General features: G+C 39.8%; 1 protein-coding gene across 3 annotated transcripts in view; it reads left to right on the forward strand.

Annotated features, from left to right (window-relative positions):
- Nucleotides 1–17,515, forward strand: part of Tmem232 (transmembrane protein 232) — a 232,494-nt gene that overhangs the window by 69,371 nt on the left and 145,608 nt on the right. The window lies entirely within an intron of this gene.

Consider the following 17,515-nt stretch of genomic DNA (forward strand, 5'->3'; position numbering starts at 1 on the left):
TCTGGCCGACCATCTGTGCATCAGGCCAGTTTTGCTGCATTCAATACCTGACCGTAACCATTTTTATTACCTGCCATACACATAATTGAAGTACTTCCCCTTCTGTGACTGGCTTGCTTCACTTGCCACAATTTCATTAAAGTTCATACACGCTGCTGCAGGTAACAGAGCTAATGAACACAGGAATGCTAATACGCGTTTAGATCTTCATTTTAATTCTTTTGGATAAATCCCTCGAAGTAGAACCTCTCGCAGTTTGCCTTTGAAGCTTTCAGAGAAGTTGCTTACCGCCTCTCATTGTGGCTGCGTCGTGCTACATTCTCAACAAAAGCATAAAGAATTCCAGGTTCTTCCCAGTCTTGATGATTACATCCAGCGTCATTCCTATCCCTTTAGACATTTGTAGACCTTCTTTAGAGAAACTGACTTTTCAAGTCCTTTCTTTCTTTTTTTTCTTTCTTTCTTTCTTTCTTTCTTTCTTTCTTTCTTTCTTTCTTTCTTTCTTTCTTTCTTTCTTTCTTTCTGTCTCTCTCTCTCTCTCTCTCTCTCTCTCTCTCTCTCTCTCTCTCTCTCTTTCTTTCTTTCTTTCTTTGTGGGAGCAAGGTAATTGCTGTTTTATTTTCTGAGAAAATTGGTAAATTTATATTTTGGTTTTGTTTGTTTGTCTCTTTGAGATAGTGTCTTGTCACGTAGCCACTCCTCTCCTGGAACTCACTACAAGGCTCTGAAGTCTTGTTTCTGCTGCATCCTCCTGGCTGGGACTGTGGGTGTGCACCACCCCTGTGGGCGTGCACCACCCTCCTGTGGGTGTACACCACCCTCCTGTGGGCGTACACTCCCCCTCCTGTGGGCGTGCACTACCCTCCTGTGGGCGTGCACCACCCTCCTGTGGGTTTGCATCTGGGCTGTGGAGAGAGATGTGGATACAAAGTCATCCTGTGACTCTGGAGAGTCACTGTCTCCTCAGGAAGGACTCTCATGACACACATCCCCGGTGGAGACAGCTAGAAAATGTTATTACAAAATGTAATCAAGCATCTGTCTGTCCAAGATCAAGAGCCCAGCATCTCTCTTCACAGTATATATTTTTAATTTTTGAAAGTATAATATATTTTCTCTTCCTTTTCCTCCCTCCAAATCCTCCTGTGTACTTTCTCTATTTCAAGTTACTTGGCTGCAATTATTCTAAAATTTCATTTCTGATTAATGTGTGTATGTATGGTGTAGGGGGTGTACATGTCACATTGCGAATGTGAGGGTCAGAGGAGAACAACTTTGGGGTTGTTTCTCACCCTCAGGTGACCCCAGGTCACCAGACTTGTGCAGAGGATGCCTTTACCCTCTGGGCCATCTTGCTAGTCCTCTTGCTTTTTATTCACTGAGTTTATGACTCACTTATATATTTTGAAGATTAATCATTAGCATAATATGATTTGCAAGTATATTTTCTCATCATTTTCTTTAACAACATCTTAAACAAATGTGGTTTTGTTTCTGCTATTCTTGACCACTCTTCATGGCTGCAGAGATCCAGGCATGTTGTCTCTCAACAAGTATAAAGAGACCTTTACATTGTTTTGTTTAGCTTTTAATACCCTGTCTGCTTCTTTTAATTGAGAACAACCAGACATCACCTTAAATTATTATTATCATGTGGGAGTTTGCCCTTCAGTATTTCCATATGTATATAATATTAAATGATTTACCCTATAGAACTATGTTTATTATCCCTGGGATCATGTTTTGCTCACAGTGTGTGATCTTGTTAACACATAGTTAAATTTGGTTTGAATATGAAATGTCCCCACAGGGCCATGACTGGAATGCCTGATCCCCAGATGGTGGCATCATTTGGGAGGTGGGGCTCAGCTGGAGGAAATGTGGCACTGGAGCCTTTGAAGATTGCACTGGGTCACAGTCATCTATTTGTTTCCTTTCCTGGAAGCCACAGGTTGAAAACACTCCTGCGCCACAGGCTCCTGCCACCATAAATGATGCCTCTGAAACATGAGCTGAAATATAGGAAATGGTTCCTCCCTTTGAGTTGTTTGTCACTGATATTTGGCGCTGGAGTGAAAAGCTGTCGTCCACACTAGTATTTTTTGTTAGGAGTTTTACATCTGAGTTTATCAGGATATTGATATATATCTTTTCTTTTTTGTGGTATCATATTTTTACCTTGTGGTATCACAAATTTATCTTTTCTTGTGGCATCATATTTCATTTCATAAAATGAGTTTGAAAGTGCTCTGTCCTCTGCAGTTTATCACTTAGAAAGGTTTGAGAAGTGATGACATTGTCATCTTTATTATTTTTTACTTTAATATTTTAACTTCCTCGCCCCAAATCCTTTCTCAACCTTCAATCCCTTCTGTGTCCTCCTCTTCCAGCATCTCCTGTATCCCCTTCCTTAATTTCTCTTGAATTCATGACCTCTTTTTCATGGTTATTATAACACACACACACACACGCACACACACACACACACACACACCTATATAAATAGAACCTGCTAAGCCCATTTAATGTTGCTCATATATACAGTATATACATGAAATTCTAATTCGGGGGCCCACCCCTGGGGAAGACTAGCTCTTCGTCTCTCAGCATCCCTTAGTTGTGTGTAGTTCTTTGTCTAGAAATTTGGCCTAGTGAGACTTGCCCCCTTCTACATTCGCGTGTCTATTGGTGTTGGCATCGTTCTGGTCTTGGATAGGCAGCCATACGTTGTGGTATTATGGGTGTGACTCGCCTGACATTTCCAGGAGACTTTCTCCCAATGGATTTCCTGCTCCTCTGACTCTCACAACCTTCCTGCCTCCCCTTCTGTGATGTCCCCTGAACCTGTGCAGGAACTGTGTTGTAGATGTTTAAATTGGGTCGGGTCACCCCCATGATCAAGTCTTTGAATTCATGATAGAGTGTGCTATTGAAATCATCTGGCTCTGTGCTTGTCTTAGGTGTGAAGTTTTTGGTTACTGAATTAGCCATCTTACTAGTTGCAGGTGGACTCATATTCTCTTTATAATTAACCCTTGATAGGATGCACCTTTATAGAAACATTTATTTATACTGGATTGTGTAACTACAGTCACAGTTTTTGATAGTAGTTTCTTACTATCCTTTCTTATGTCTTACATCAGTTGTGGTATTGCTGTCGATTTTAAACATTTACCTGTTTCTTATTACTGGTGTAGCCAAACTAATATTGTACTTTTCCCCATTATTTAAAAACTCTTAAATTCTAATTTTCCTATTCTTGATTCCTTTATTTCTATTAAATTCTTTCATTGCTTTTTGCTAGCTTTGGGTTTAGCTTGTCTCTTTCTGTTACTTTGATTGTAAAATAATTTGAGAATATTCGTCATGATAAGCATCCTCCTTTATACTGCTGTGGTACCGTTCTGGAGTTTCATTATGTTGTGTTCTTGTTTGTCTTAGGCTGTTTTCCACTCTCTCTTTTGATTCCTTATATGATCTAGTTTTCTCCAAGATTGTACCTAATTACACATTCAATGTTCTGTCTGTGTCTGTTAGGCCTAGTTAGTCTCCATTGTTCCTTAAGTCTGTTCATTCTAATTGCTGTCTAATTTTAAGTTGTTCTTTCTAATATAAAAACAATGGAGGCTGGAGCGGTAGCTGCAAGATTGACTGGTATTTCTCTCGCAGAAGACACAAGTCCAGTTCCTAGCACCCATGTGAGGTGTTCAAAACTGCCTGTGCCTCCAGCTCCAGGGCTCCTCTGGCTTCTGTGGGCATCTGTTCTTACATCAACATCATATGCATGTTCCCACACAATGCATATACATAATTTGAAAAATGAATATTTTGTATACATTTCTCTGTTATTTTATTTAAATATTTTATTTTTTGAGAATTTTAATTGTGAGTTCTGTATTTGCATACTCTTTACCTTCCCATCTTCTCAATTCATGGCTTCCCCACTCCCTCTCCAACTCATGACCTTGTTTTCTTTAATTACTATTGATACATACATACATACATACATACATACATATGACCTACTGAGTTCATTTAGTGTTGTTCATGCATACACATGTGTAGGGCTGACCACTTGGAATCTGGTAACCTATCAGAGACTCATTCCTGGAGAAACCATTCTTCCTCTCTCAGCAGTCATTGGCTGCCTCAAGCTCTTCATCTAGGGGCGGGGCCACCCATGTTGGCTTGTCACCTGGAGTCATTTTCCTAACTTGTTTAGGTAACCATATAGCTGAGATTTCAAGGGTGTGACTTTTCTGCCATATCTAGAAGACACTGTTTAGCAGCAAATGTCCTGGTCCTCTGGCTTTTATGATGTTAGTTAGGGTATCTATTGCTGTAAAGAGAGAGCATGACCACGGCAACTCTTATAAAGAAAACATTTAATTGGGGTGGCTGGCTTACTGTTTCAGAGGTTCAGTCTATTATCATCATGATGAGGAGCATGGCAGCATGCAGGCAGATGTGCTGGAGCTGAGAGTACTACATCTTAGAGGCAACAGGAAGTCAACTGATGGTCACACTGAGCGAAATTGAGCAAAAGAAACCTCAAAGCCCTGTGTCATCTTCACAGTGACACACTTCCTCCAGCAAGGCCACACCTCCTAATCCTACACAAACAGCCCTACCCAGCTGGGGTTCAAGTATTTAAATGCCGAGACTCTGGGGAGACTTTTTTCATTCAAACCATCACACAGGCTGTGAGGGTCCTTAAAAATATGTGACCTTTTTTTTGGAGAGCATATATTGTATTCTTTCCTATCATTTTGTTCTTTTCCTTCCTGTTGTTTCTAGTTTAGAAATTTCCATTCACATTTCTTATAAGACATTGTAGGGATTATGCATAATTTGTGTGACTAAGTCTCTCATTTAAAAACTTTATTTTTATTATTTTAAAATTATGAGTGGGTACATTCATATGAGTGCACTATGACTGTGCAGTCCAGAACCCACTGGATCTCTTAGTACCAGAGTTACAGATGGCCGCGAGCTGCCGGATGTGGTTGCTGGGAAACATTCAGGTCTTCTGGAAGAGCAGCAATTGTTTTTAACTACTGAATCCTTTTCTGGCCCTCTGTTTGCCATTTTTGGAGTCCAGTTTTGTAGATATAATGGTACTGATTAACAGTTATTTTTCTAGTACATGGAACATAGCATTCCATTCTTTTCTCCTCAGGAAGTTGTCTGAAAATGCTGCTTCTGATCTCCTGGCACTCACTAGTCTCCTGGTACGCACTCACTAGTCTCCTGGTACTCACTCACTAGTCTCCGGGTACTCACTCACTAGTCTCCTGGTACTCACTCACTAGTCTCCGGGTACTCACTCACTAGTCTCCTGGTACTCACTCGCTAGTCTCCAGGTACTCACTCACTAATCTCCAGGTACTCACTCACTAGTCTCTCTCTTGATACTTACTCACTAGTCTCCTGGTACTCACTCACTAGTCTCCGGGTACTCACTCACTAGTCTCTCTCTTGATACTTACTCACTAGTCTCCTGGTACTCACTCACTAGTCTCCAGGTATTCACTCACTAGTCTCTGGGTACTCACTCACTAGTCTCTCTCTTGATACTCACTAGTCTCTCTCTTGATACTCACTCACTAGTCTCTTTCTTGATACTCACTCATTAATCTCCTGGTACTCACTCACTAGTCTCTGGGTACTCACTCACTAGTGTCCTGGTACTCACTCACTAGTCTCCTGATACTCACTAGTCCCCTGGTACTCACTCACTAGTCTCCTGGTACTCACTCACTAGTCTCCTGATACTCACTAGTCTCCTGGCACTCACTCTCTAGTCTACTGGCACTCACTCTCTAGTCTTTTGGCACTCACTACTATCCTGGTACCCACCTTGTACATGACAAGGAATTTTTCTCTTGTTGCCATTCAAATGTAGTGTACCATGGTGTAGATTTATTTGTACAAATTTTTGAATCCTGTGGGCTTCCTGGATTTAGATGTTCTTTTCCTTCTCCAGGCTGGGGATGGTTTAGCTGACTATTACATTCCAGTTTTATAATGCTGTGCTTGTGGGAGAGATTACGATGTAAATGGTTCCATCCTTCCTTCTGGTGTTGGTGTGGTTAAATTCCCACTTCCCAGCATGCAGAAACCTTTCTCTCAGTATCTGCATTTCTCCCAGTGTGAACTGGAGGATCTAGGCTTTCCTGTTGTGCGCTTGCTCTGATGTCACCATCTTTTGTTTATAAGCCAGATCCCAAAGTATCTACTGATCAGGAAGGATGATAAATAAGACAATTGGTGAGAGATTGGGAGAGAGATGAATAGCAAGGACAGATGCAGATAAAAAACAAGACAACAAACAAACAAAAACGCCAGTTTGTTGGACATGACTTGGTGTCAGAAAATTTGCATGCCTGAAACTCAAGATGAACATTCTCTGTCATCAAGTTCTGAATTTTAGGAAACTTATCTTTCAGAATCTCAGTCTATTCAGGATTATATATTTTTGAAAGAGAGAAGTGTGGGGGGATGTGTGTGAACTTGCTAGTGTGGACATGTGCATCTATATATGCAGGGACAAAGGCTGACACTGGATGTTGTTCTTCAATCATTCTCTGCTTAGGTTTTGGGACAGTGTTTCCCACTGAATGGAGTTTGAGCATTACCTGGACTGTCTGGCCAGTGACTCCATCTGTCTCTGCTACCCTCAGTGTTGGGAAGGGGGTTACAATCTGTGCTGTGGGCTCAGGGGACCTAAGCCCAGGTCTTCATGTTTGCACAGCAAGTACATTGCCAACTGAGTAATCTCCCAGTCCATGAAAGACTTTTTTATTGTTGTTTTATGTAACATACCTATAAACATAACATTTTTATTACTTTGCTTTACTTCCCAAGGTTGTCTTAAAATTTTCTTTTTCTTATTTCTCTTTTATCTTGGGATATAAAGGCTTGTGAAATTACCTGCTTCTGTTGAGATAATCCATATCTCATGGTAGCATTTAAAGGAAATCAAGGAATTAGGAGTCTGGTATTTTTAAGTTTATTTGTAAGAATCTCAGTTAGTCCTGATAAAAAATGAACCATTCTTGTCCTTCTCAATTGCAATTCCAGAAAATAATTATTTTAATTAACAGATTTCCATAATTTATAGTTGGAAAAGATTATGAAATTTAAGTAAGGCATGTTCTACTCACTTTCTTAATTATTCATAAACATTTTGGCTCAGTACTTGGTGGTATCTTATTCCAGTCAACTATCACATTCTAACAAAAGAATCTGCTGATTTTTTTGTCTTTGGCATCTAGTATTACCTGCAAAAATGATGAGTATATTTATAAGGATGATTCTCTTTAATTTATTTTGTAGACAGAGACTGCACTTTCATTTCCTGGCCTCCTACACACGAATAATCACATGGAAACTATATTAATTATAACAATGTTTGGTCAATGGTTCAGGCATATTTCTAGCTAGCTCTTACATCTTCAATTAATCCATTTCTATTAGTCAATGCATTGCCACATGGCCATGACATTACCTCATTTTTTACATGTCTTGTTTCCTCAGCAGCTGGCTGGAGTGTCCTTGACTCTGCCTAATCTTTTTATATATTCTGTTCAGAATTACAACTGGCTTTACTTTGCTAAGTCATTGGCCAAAACAGCTTTATTCATCAACCAATAAAAGCAACACATATACAGAAGGACATCCCACATCATTATACTGTTGCCTACTTGCTTAAGATATGTAGTAGTAATCAAACATGATTATATATGGAAAATAACTTTTGATACTATTATGTTAAATGTATTATATATGTATAATATCATTGTTCTAGTGTAGTAATATTCTGGAGTGATTATATTATGCAACCAAAAGGGCAACCTTCATTTTCATACTCTTGTCTGTCCCTGTTCATACCTACTATGAAGTTTGGGAGTCCCCAAGAATATCTCAACTCTTGACAGCAGATACAAGCTTGAGGGCTCCCAGGTTGTTTTTTTTGTCACCTACTGGGATCCTCGGAATCCCTGAGACAACTCTTGTACTTGTTGTTTTGCTGTGGAATAATCTCTTTGTACACCATGAAGATGTATCATTCTGATTGGTTTAGTAAGAAGCCGAATGGTCAATAGCAAGGCAGGATTTTCAGGCACACAGGATACTGGGAAGAAGAAGGAGGGACTTGCCAGCCAGACAGAGAGGAAGCAGCATGGACAGTACAGAATAAACTAATAAAGTCACAAGACAAAAAAATAGATTGATAAAATGGGTTAAGTTGTAAGAGCTAGTTGGTAACAAGCCAAAGCTACTGGCCAAACTTTTATAATTACTAATAAGTCTCTGTCTCATTATTTGGGAATTGGTGGTCTCAATGAAAAGGTCCGACTACAGTATTTTGTTAAAGGACTCAAAAAATTAACAAAACCACCAATCCCTAATTATGGAAGGATTCAAATTATAACTGGCCCTCTCCCCCCAAATAGGGTACATAAAGCAGAGCCAGGGAGAGTGTTAAGCTATCCATCCCTCCTGTCTTTGGAGGATGGGGTTGTACGGGTGCATTTTCCTCTAGTAACTATGAGTGATAGGCACTAAGAGTACATGCAGCTTCAGGGGTTCCCCAAGCTTTATTATTCACAGTTCTTATTGTGCCTCTTAAAAAGACAGGTAGCAGAATGGCTTGGCCTCCTCTCTGGCATTTTCCAGAGGTTGAACTGATTTTATGTAGCTCAGTTCACCCGTGGGAAATCACATTTTCAAATCATGGATTACCTTTCCCAAGCAAGCAGATCCTTTTGAAAAAATTGTTTATCTATCTGTGTGTGGTGGCCAGGCATGCGTGTTAATGAGTGTATCATGGTGTGCTAGTGGAGGTTGGAAAACATTTTCGGGGAGTTGGTTCTTTTCTTCCATCATGTTGTAGGGGAGAGAGGGCCTGCTTTTGGTCCCAGCCGCCTGGCTAGGTTACACCCAAAATAATTACATAGAAATTGTATTAACTAAATCACTGCCTGGCCCATTAGCTCTAGCCTCCTATTGGCTAACTCTCACATCTTGATTAACCTTTTTCTATTAAATCTGTGTATCGCCACGTGACTGTGGCTTACCGGCAAGATTCTAACCTATGATGGACATCTCAGGCAGGAGATTCATGGTGTCTGCCTATCTGTCCTTCCCAGAATTCAGTTCTGTCTACTCCGCCTACCTAATTTCTTCCCTATCTAAAGGCCAAGGCAGTTTCTTTATTCAACCAATGAAAGCAACAAATAGACAGAAGGACCTCCTACACCACCATCATATGAGTTGTTGGGCTCAAAGTCACCACATCCAACTTAGCAGCAAGCACCTTTGCCCACTGAGCCAGCCCCGTGGCCCCTCTAAGTAAGAAAACATTTTTTTGAACCAGAAAATCCTTTCCTCTATTTCTCTTAACATGTACGTTGCCTCAGAACCAAAGCCTCTGTGTTCTCCATCTCCTGTTGGGCATACTTTTCTGGGGTTCTCAGATAGTTGGTTGAGCATCTTTCTCTTCTAGTCATTGTCATGCTATCATCTACGACTCCTGTAGCATTTCTGCAAAGTGATGCCGCTTTGCTTACTTTCTTCATACCTGCTTTTTTCACTAGAATATGTTCCAAAGGCTCTGATGTAATTTTCATTGGCGTAGAGAGCAGTGGCTGGCAGAAAGCCTCTGCTCTGCATTTGTCAGTGCGGAGCTTGCTGGTGAGCCTTGTTCCTGCCTTAGTTTTCTCACACTGTTCTCATCAGTTTCACTCTTCATGACATTTAATAAAGGCGACATTTTGAATTTCTTCACATGTTTTAGCTACCTTTCAGCCGTGCACAACTTAGAGTTGTATATGTCGAAACCATAAAGGCTGTATCCAAACACATAGAAACATTTGTGTTCCCTGGTTGCTGACTGTTTGGGGAACATATATCAAGAATGTCAATTGAAGGCTATAATGAATCCAGTCACTAAAACAAAACATTATTATAAAAGAGCGCTCCTAATACTGGCTTCCAAATGGCATGGATTCTTAATGAATTCTGAGAACTCACAGTTTGGTTTCGTTTTCTCCCTTCTCCTGGGGCACTGCCTGCTTAGTTGCACACACAGACACTGCTTCTCTCTGTTTATTTAAAGTGGTGCAATTGATAGCTGCCACAGAGTCTCCGATAGCGGGATGGAAGTCTGCCTTATGTTGCACTTGGTCCCCAGATTAGGAGTTTTGTCGCGGGCATGCTTCATGGGAAGTGTCTAGATGTGCAGAAGAGAAGGCTTTCTGCGGTAGCTCCAGTGCGCGCCATCTGTCTCCAAAAGGTCATCCCCATCATTAGCTGTCGGTACACTAGATGTAATAGATTCTTCTCATTGATGTTGTCTATCGGCAGTACTCTAGAGGAGTTTATGCAGCTTACTTTAAAAAAATAAGGAATTTTTAAAAGAATTTTGAGTTTGAGAACACAATTATTAGAATCTATTTTATAGATTTGTTATTGAGCTTGAGGACTATAAAACCAAATCATATTCAATTTGATGTGAACTACTGAAAACTTATAAAATATTTTGTCTTCAATTAATAACTTAAATGTGTAAAAAATGTGTTCTGTACATATCTTAGCCATTCTTTTATAAGGTCAAAAGGTTTGGACATGGGCATGGGAGCATATCAGCTATTTGGGAGACCGAGGCAGGAGGAGAATCAAAAGAGTAGGACCAAGAGAATAGAAGCTGAAGAACCACACACAAGTATGATCGATTAGAATCTCCAGATAATAAACTGGAATATTGGATAACAGCTATCAGAAGAGATGGGTGATAGCTAAATATCAGTGGCTTAAGTAACAAAATAAAATGGAAAATTATAAATTATCCCCGAGGGTCGGTGCATTTGAAAATTCTTCCCTCTTAGGGAAGCGGAAATGCAACCCCAGAAGGCAGGAGTCATGATGGAGAACTTCAGAAAATGTGTACTACACACTCATTAACAGACACTTTGAAGAGCAAAGAAAGAAGAAGGACATAGAAGTTGTCTAAGGCACTGGCCGAGGGAGGAGAGGCCCTGGCAGAAGAGGAAGAACCTCCCTTCTAGGCATTCTACTGAAGAAAGGATGAGAAGTCATTTAAAAAAAAAGACCCTGCTCCAGGAGGCGGTGTGGTTTTCCTAGACCCTCTGTGGATTACAATCAGGCAAACCCAGAGTGAAGGTAGATGTGGTGTCGTAAATGAATGCAGACAGATTATATAGATATATACAGCTTTAATAAGGAAATAGACTTACAGGACCACAGGTTCCCGCGGTGGAGCAAAAGAAAAAAAGGGCTGCTGGGCTCACGCCCGGCAGATTTATCCGTAAACATTAGCCCGAGGCGAACACGCCCCCAAAGGGTGGGGCTATGTCCCTACAGGTAGACAGTAAAACCTGGACACCAGGACTTCTAGATCATAGAGAAGAAGCAGAATCAGAACCATTTGGTGAGGTGGAAGTCCAGTTAGAACCAGAGTCAGCAGGAATATTGAGACAGTCTACAATCACATATGATAGACACCGAGAACCTCCTGGGGGAGGAGTCAGTATTCCAAGCCCACCCTGTAGAGATCCTCTCACTGATGGGCCCAGTCAGCATCTGTGATCTGCCCTTCCACAGGTGTGACAGCATCTGAAAGTCCAGGAAGAACACTGAGAATCTGGATGCTAAGCAGGCAAGAGACTGCATTAAGGGTCTGAGTCCACATTCATCTCTCTCCCGCTGTGGGATTAAAGATGTATCATAGCCAAGCAGGACATATAGGTGTGGGGCAATCAGACTGGGAGAATTCTGGGATAAGGAAAGGCAGAGAGTCAGTCACCAGCCAGACACAGAGAAAGCAAGATGAGAATGCCTTATTGAGAAAAGATATCAAGCCATATGGCAAAAAAAAAAAAAAAAGACAAGAATTATGGGTGAATTTAGGTCATAAAAGCTAGTTAATAATAAGCCTGAACAATAGGCTAAGCCTCTGTTTTTTGTTTTGTTTTGTTTTGTTTTTTGTGACTGAATGGCTGCAGGACCAGGCAGGTTAGAAACTTCTGTCTACACTCTGCCCTTCTCTTTTATTTCTGCTTTATTCAGTAACCAATGTCAAGTTACCAGGACACTTGTTTATTTTTATTTTTTTCTGTCTGTTCTTTTTCATTTTCCTTTGTTTACATGATGATGATGATGATGGTGGTGGTGGTGGTAATGATGGTGATGATAATAGTGATGACGATGATGATAATGATGATGATGATAAGGACGATGGTGATGATAATGATGATGGTGCTGATATTGATGGTGATGATGATGATGGTGCTGATGTTGCTGGTGATGATGATGATGACAACGATGATGATAATGATGATGATGGTGATGATAATGATGATGATGATGATGGTGTTGATGTTGCTGGTGATGATGATGATGACGATGATGATAGGCTTCTCCAAGGAACACAGAATGGCCTAATCTTGGATTCTTCATATCTCTGACTCCTGAAAGCCGGGATTGTTTTAGATTATCAGATTGTATTTTTTCTCCAGCTCCTTTACTCTCCCATTAGTGAGACACCTCTTCTCCCTCCTTTGTCCCTGCTGTTTCCCATTTTTGGTTGTGAACCTTAGCCTTGATGGCAGAACTGTCTCCTCAGCCCTATTTTCCACATCTATCTATTGCTCTCTTTTCTTTGTTTATCCACTGTTCCAGTCCTAACCACTAGTCTTCCTCTCTTTTCCTTCCACTCACACACAGTAGTTAATACCTCAGTGTACACAGTACTATGAATGCTCCTCTACTTCCTAAAATTATTTGAGCTAAAGAGGTGATCATTTTTTATTTTGATGGTTACTGCATTTTCATAGTGACACTCTCCTTTGATAGTTGTTCTTATAGAAACTATTTTTCTCTCAAAATTGGATATTGATCCTGGTGCTGATGATCTAATTAGTGATTTAGACCCCCAGTTTAGCAAAGAAAAATGAAAACCTAATTCTACTCAAACCAAGCCCCTCCTAAACATTTTGAACATTGAAAACATTTCCACTGAGTGAACGAGGGTGATTAAAAGACATAGCCACCCAACTATCCAACTCCATATCTGAAAATACCAATGTATGAATATGAGAAACATGAAAAACCAAAACAATGTGACTCCTTTGAGACTTACAGGAGTGCCCTCTAATGAGAGTAAATTAGTTGATGTCTCAAACACAATAATTTATGTTTGTTCAAATAAATCTATGAAGTCACAAATACACCCTTGAGTGAATTTCAAGAGAACATCAACAACAGAAAGAAAAGAAGAAATTGATACAAAAGTTGAATTTAATAATCACATAGAAATAGTGAAAAAAATCAGTATGAATGACTAGAAATAAAAAGTACAGGACGTTGAATTAAAAAGATAAGAAAGCTTCGGCAACAAAATGGATCAAGGGAAAACAGAATACAGGGCTTGAAGACAAGAGAGATTAATTGAGTATTCAGATAATAACAAAGTTAGATTAATAAGAAAGTACACACAGAATATTTGCAGGAGATTAAGATCAAACCAAGTCTATGGATTGTGGACACAGAAATAGGAAAAGAATTTCACGTAAAAGACATAGAAGACATTTTTTTTTAAAAAGCCATAAGAGAAAATTTCTCAAGTCTTTTCATGGAGATACACACCCAGGCACAACAAGCTTTTAGATTCCTAAACAGACAAAATGAAAATAGAACCGGTCAATGGCATCTTATAGTTAAAGCACTAAATATATACTACAAGAACAGATACTGACAACTGCAAGAGAAACACCAGATCACAAAGGTAAGCTTATCAGAATAGCAGTAGATGTCCTAACAGGAACTTTAAATGCCAGAAGGATTTAAAATATTGTATTGCAGTCCCCGAACAACAATACATACTAATCCAGACTATCTGGCAAAGCTGTAGTAATCGAAGGATCACGAAAAGATTTCATAGTAAAAACAAACAAGGGATCTATCAACACTGAGCCAGTTTTACAGAAGACATTGAAGGAATCCTTTGGACTAAAGAGAAAGGTAAGCATGTTTATGGGGCAATAGGAAAGTGTAAACCACTCTTAAAGACTGAAGAACAGTTAATAAATGACAAACAGAGAAACACTAGGCACCAAAAAAGCTGACAAGATGACAAGAACGGGCACACACCCTTCAAATACCCCAAGTATCAGTGATCCCCATTCCTCAATCAAAAGACACAGACTAGCAGTTTGAGTTGAAAACAACAACAAAAAGTGGGGTCTATTTGCACACTTCAAGGAATGCACCTTACCACTGAAGACATTCAAACTCAGCATGAAATATGGGAAGAGATACTACAGGCAGATGGAACAATGAAACAAGCACACATTACTCAAAAGCCTACATAAGAAATCAAACAAGTCAATAAATACTACGAAATAAAGTAGGCTAGTTAAAAGGAATGGGCAGTTCTGAAACTGCTCGGCTGCTCACACCTGCAAGTAATTTTATTATTGTTTTTCTTTTCTAAATTTAAAACTGTGCTTCTTCTTTGACCCTCACACCCTCCACTCAAAGCGAAGACTTTATTAAGTGCCCTCCTTCCTTGATATTCAGTCTCTGTTTCTTCCTCTCACCTCTTTCTGCCTTCTACAGTAAGGACCTATATTACTTCATACAACTCCCGTTGAGGCTACCCAGCTCACTGATTGATGTGGAATTACTCCTTTGCTGAAATATCACCCTTTACCTAGGGCACCATTTTCGGTTAGTTATTTTATAGCACCTTATGTATATGAACGCTCTTCTTCAGCCCTGTGTGAAATCCTCCCAGTTGTCTTCACTCTTCTCTCTCCTCATAACTACATCTCCACAGGAGTCCTAATAATGGTGCAACTAGCCTAATTTTTTTTTTTAGCACAATTTCAATTTTGTCCTCAAAAGCACTCTGTTTTAAGCAGCACCTTCATCCTAGACAAATGGATGATAGTTTTCACCCTGCCTCTTCTTATATATATATGTCAGAGTGACTCCGATAATCCTTATCTTCCTAGAACTATGACAATTCCAATATGTTATAAGTGTAATTTTGTAGGGGAGACCCAGCCAATCACCTTGCTCATAGGGTGGGGTCCCCTGAGGGTATTTTTTTCTTATAAAGATTGCGGGTGTGCTTCCCCCCTTCCCTTCTGCTTTCCTGTTCTCCGCTGGAACTTCAGTTCTGTGAGTCTTTCCCTAATTAAAGCTGAATATTTTATTATAATTTCCGTCTGCTGTTCATTTATGCCGCTACATTTTGGGCCCAACGTGGGGCACCACTTTGTTGAGATACGAGCAGCAGGGCTGCGTCCTCGGCACCCAGCCGCCCACATGGCTAGCTTATGCCCCGAAATAATTACACGGAAACTGTATTCTTTTAAACACTGCTTGGCCCATTAGTTTTAGCCTCTTATTGGCTAGCTCTTACATATTGTTCTAACCCATTTCTAATATCTGTGTAGCCCCACGAGGTGTGGCTTACCAGGAAAGATCTTAACCTGCGTCTGTGTCTGGTGGGAGAATCATGGCAACTCCTGACTCGGCTTCTTTCTCCCAGCATTCTGTTCTGTATACTCCACCTACCTAATTTTCTGTCCTATTAAAGGGCCAAGGCAGTTTATTTAACCAATGAAATCAACACAAAACAGAAGACTCTCCCCCATCATAATTTTGTAAGGGCAAGGCAAGACACTCACCATGAGGATTCAGAGAGAGTTTCTGAATAGAAAGAGAGCAGAAGAATGGATCAGAGGCAGCTAGAGTGTCAATGAACTGTTGGATGGGTGGACTTACAGTTAAACCAAATGAGTAATTTGCATTAAATTAAGTATTTACTCAGAACTCCAGTGTTTGTGTTCACTTTTCCTTTTGAAAGTGGGATGGGAATGAATGAGGAGTAAAATGATTGTAAAATGATGTATTAAATAACATTGGAGAGAGCCATGGTTGCCTGGCTCTCCAATTTGGAGATGACATACAGAGATGGATGACATGCCATGGCTTAGTAATGGTGACTCAATCTGCAGTAAACATGAATGCACAGCAAGCAGGAATCTAGTGTAACGTTTATTTCCAGTGCTCACCTTTTTGTCAGGTTACCTTCCTACATGCAGCCATTCTCCAACCTCCTTTTCCCCATCCTTTCTCCAAATTGCCTGATTTGACTAGGTCATGGAAGGTCTTTCCTTCCTCAGCTCCCTTCCTTCCTCTGCCAGTCCTCACCGAGAATCTTGCTCTGACAGTTCCAGTACATCATCTTTTCAAGGATTTATTGTTCTCCGAATTCTCATGTGAGTCACTGTAGCTCCCCATTCTGGCCCACTGCTTGAAGCCACCGGTTGTTTAACTCCCAAGAAAGAAAACATATAATTGAATTTGTTTTCCTTGATTAAATTCTGTTTTTCTAGCGAGGAACATTACTATTCATTAATAGAGCCATCTTTTTCCAGTTACAGAATTTTGAACACCAGAGTCCCTTAATTGCACATAACTTAGTTGACAAAGGGAGGAGAGAAGCTCTGTAAACGTCTTGTTAGCTGCAGCCTCCTGTTTGCACTTCTTACCTAAGCACCAGGGATCTAGGGAGTGAAACATCTCCAGGAGAGGCATCAGAAAGTTTCCTTTCTTCAACTTCTGTCACAAATTTCTGAGATGTGTACACACTTTCTCTTTCCAACTCCTAGTCTTTCACTAACTTTTTGTACCTTTTAGTCTTTTCTTCCTATGACTGAACCGTGTGAAGTAGAAAAAAGAAATCTCTTGTCTGAAATGGGGCATGTATGGGGATTCACCTATCGACAGTAGGGAACCTTCTAAACAAGTTGACATCATGTGTTTCCTTTTGTGTGATGAAATAGGAAAGCCTACATAGCAGAATCAGAATCTAGACATAGTGCTCCAGTTTATGCCAATTAAATAATAATAATTCTTTTTGATACAGGATTTTACTATGTAGCCCTGGCTGTCCCAGATCTCACTCTGTAGACCAGGCTGGCCTCAAACTCACAGAGATCTGCCTGCTTCTGCCTTCGGAGTGATGGAATTAAAGGTGTGTTCCATTATGCCTGACTTTTTTTTATATGCCTGACTTTTTAAAATAGCAATTATTCTTATTGAAATTTTAGGGTTTTAAAAAACTTCCATCATTTTTGTGAAAGTTTATTCTTTTTCTTTTGAGAATTTAAGTTCTTCACATAGGCTCAGAATTTTCATATTGTTCTTTGACAAAATTTAGTTTATCTCCCCTCTGAGCACTGTATTATTATTTTATTGTTGAAATTTATTTTTCCTGTCTCTACCTAAGTCAGAATTATCTATGTTAAGTGCCACCACATAGAAATATTTTATAATCAGGTAAAAAGAGTAATTTAAGAATAAATGAAATTATTTCACTCTAAGGATAATCTTGAGAGTAGAACTTAATATAGTTAAATTTCTAACTGTTTTGAAACTTTTAAATTGGGGAGTATTTTTAATTTCAATTTCCGTA

Source organism: Chionomys nivalis, chromosome 2 (genome assembly GCF_950005125.1).
Source record: "Chionomys nivalis chromosome 2, mChiNiv1.1, whole genome shotgun sequence".
NCBI classification, from domain to species: Eukaryota; Metazoa; Chordata; class Mammalia; order Rodentia; family Cricetidae; genus Chionomys; species Chionomys nivalis.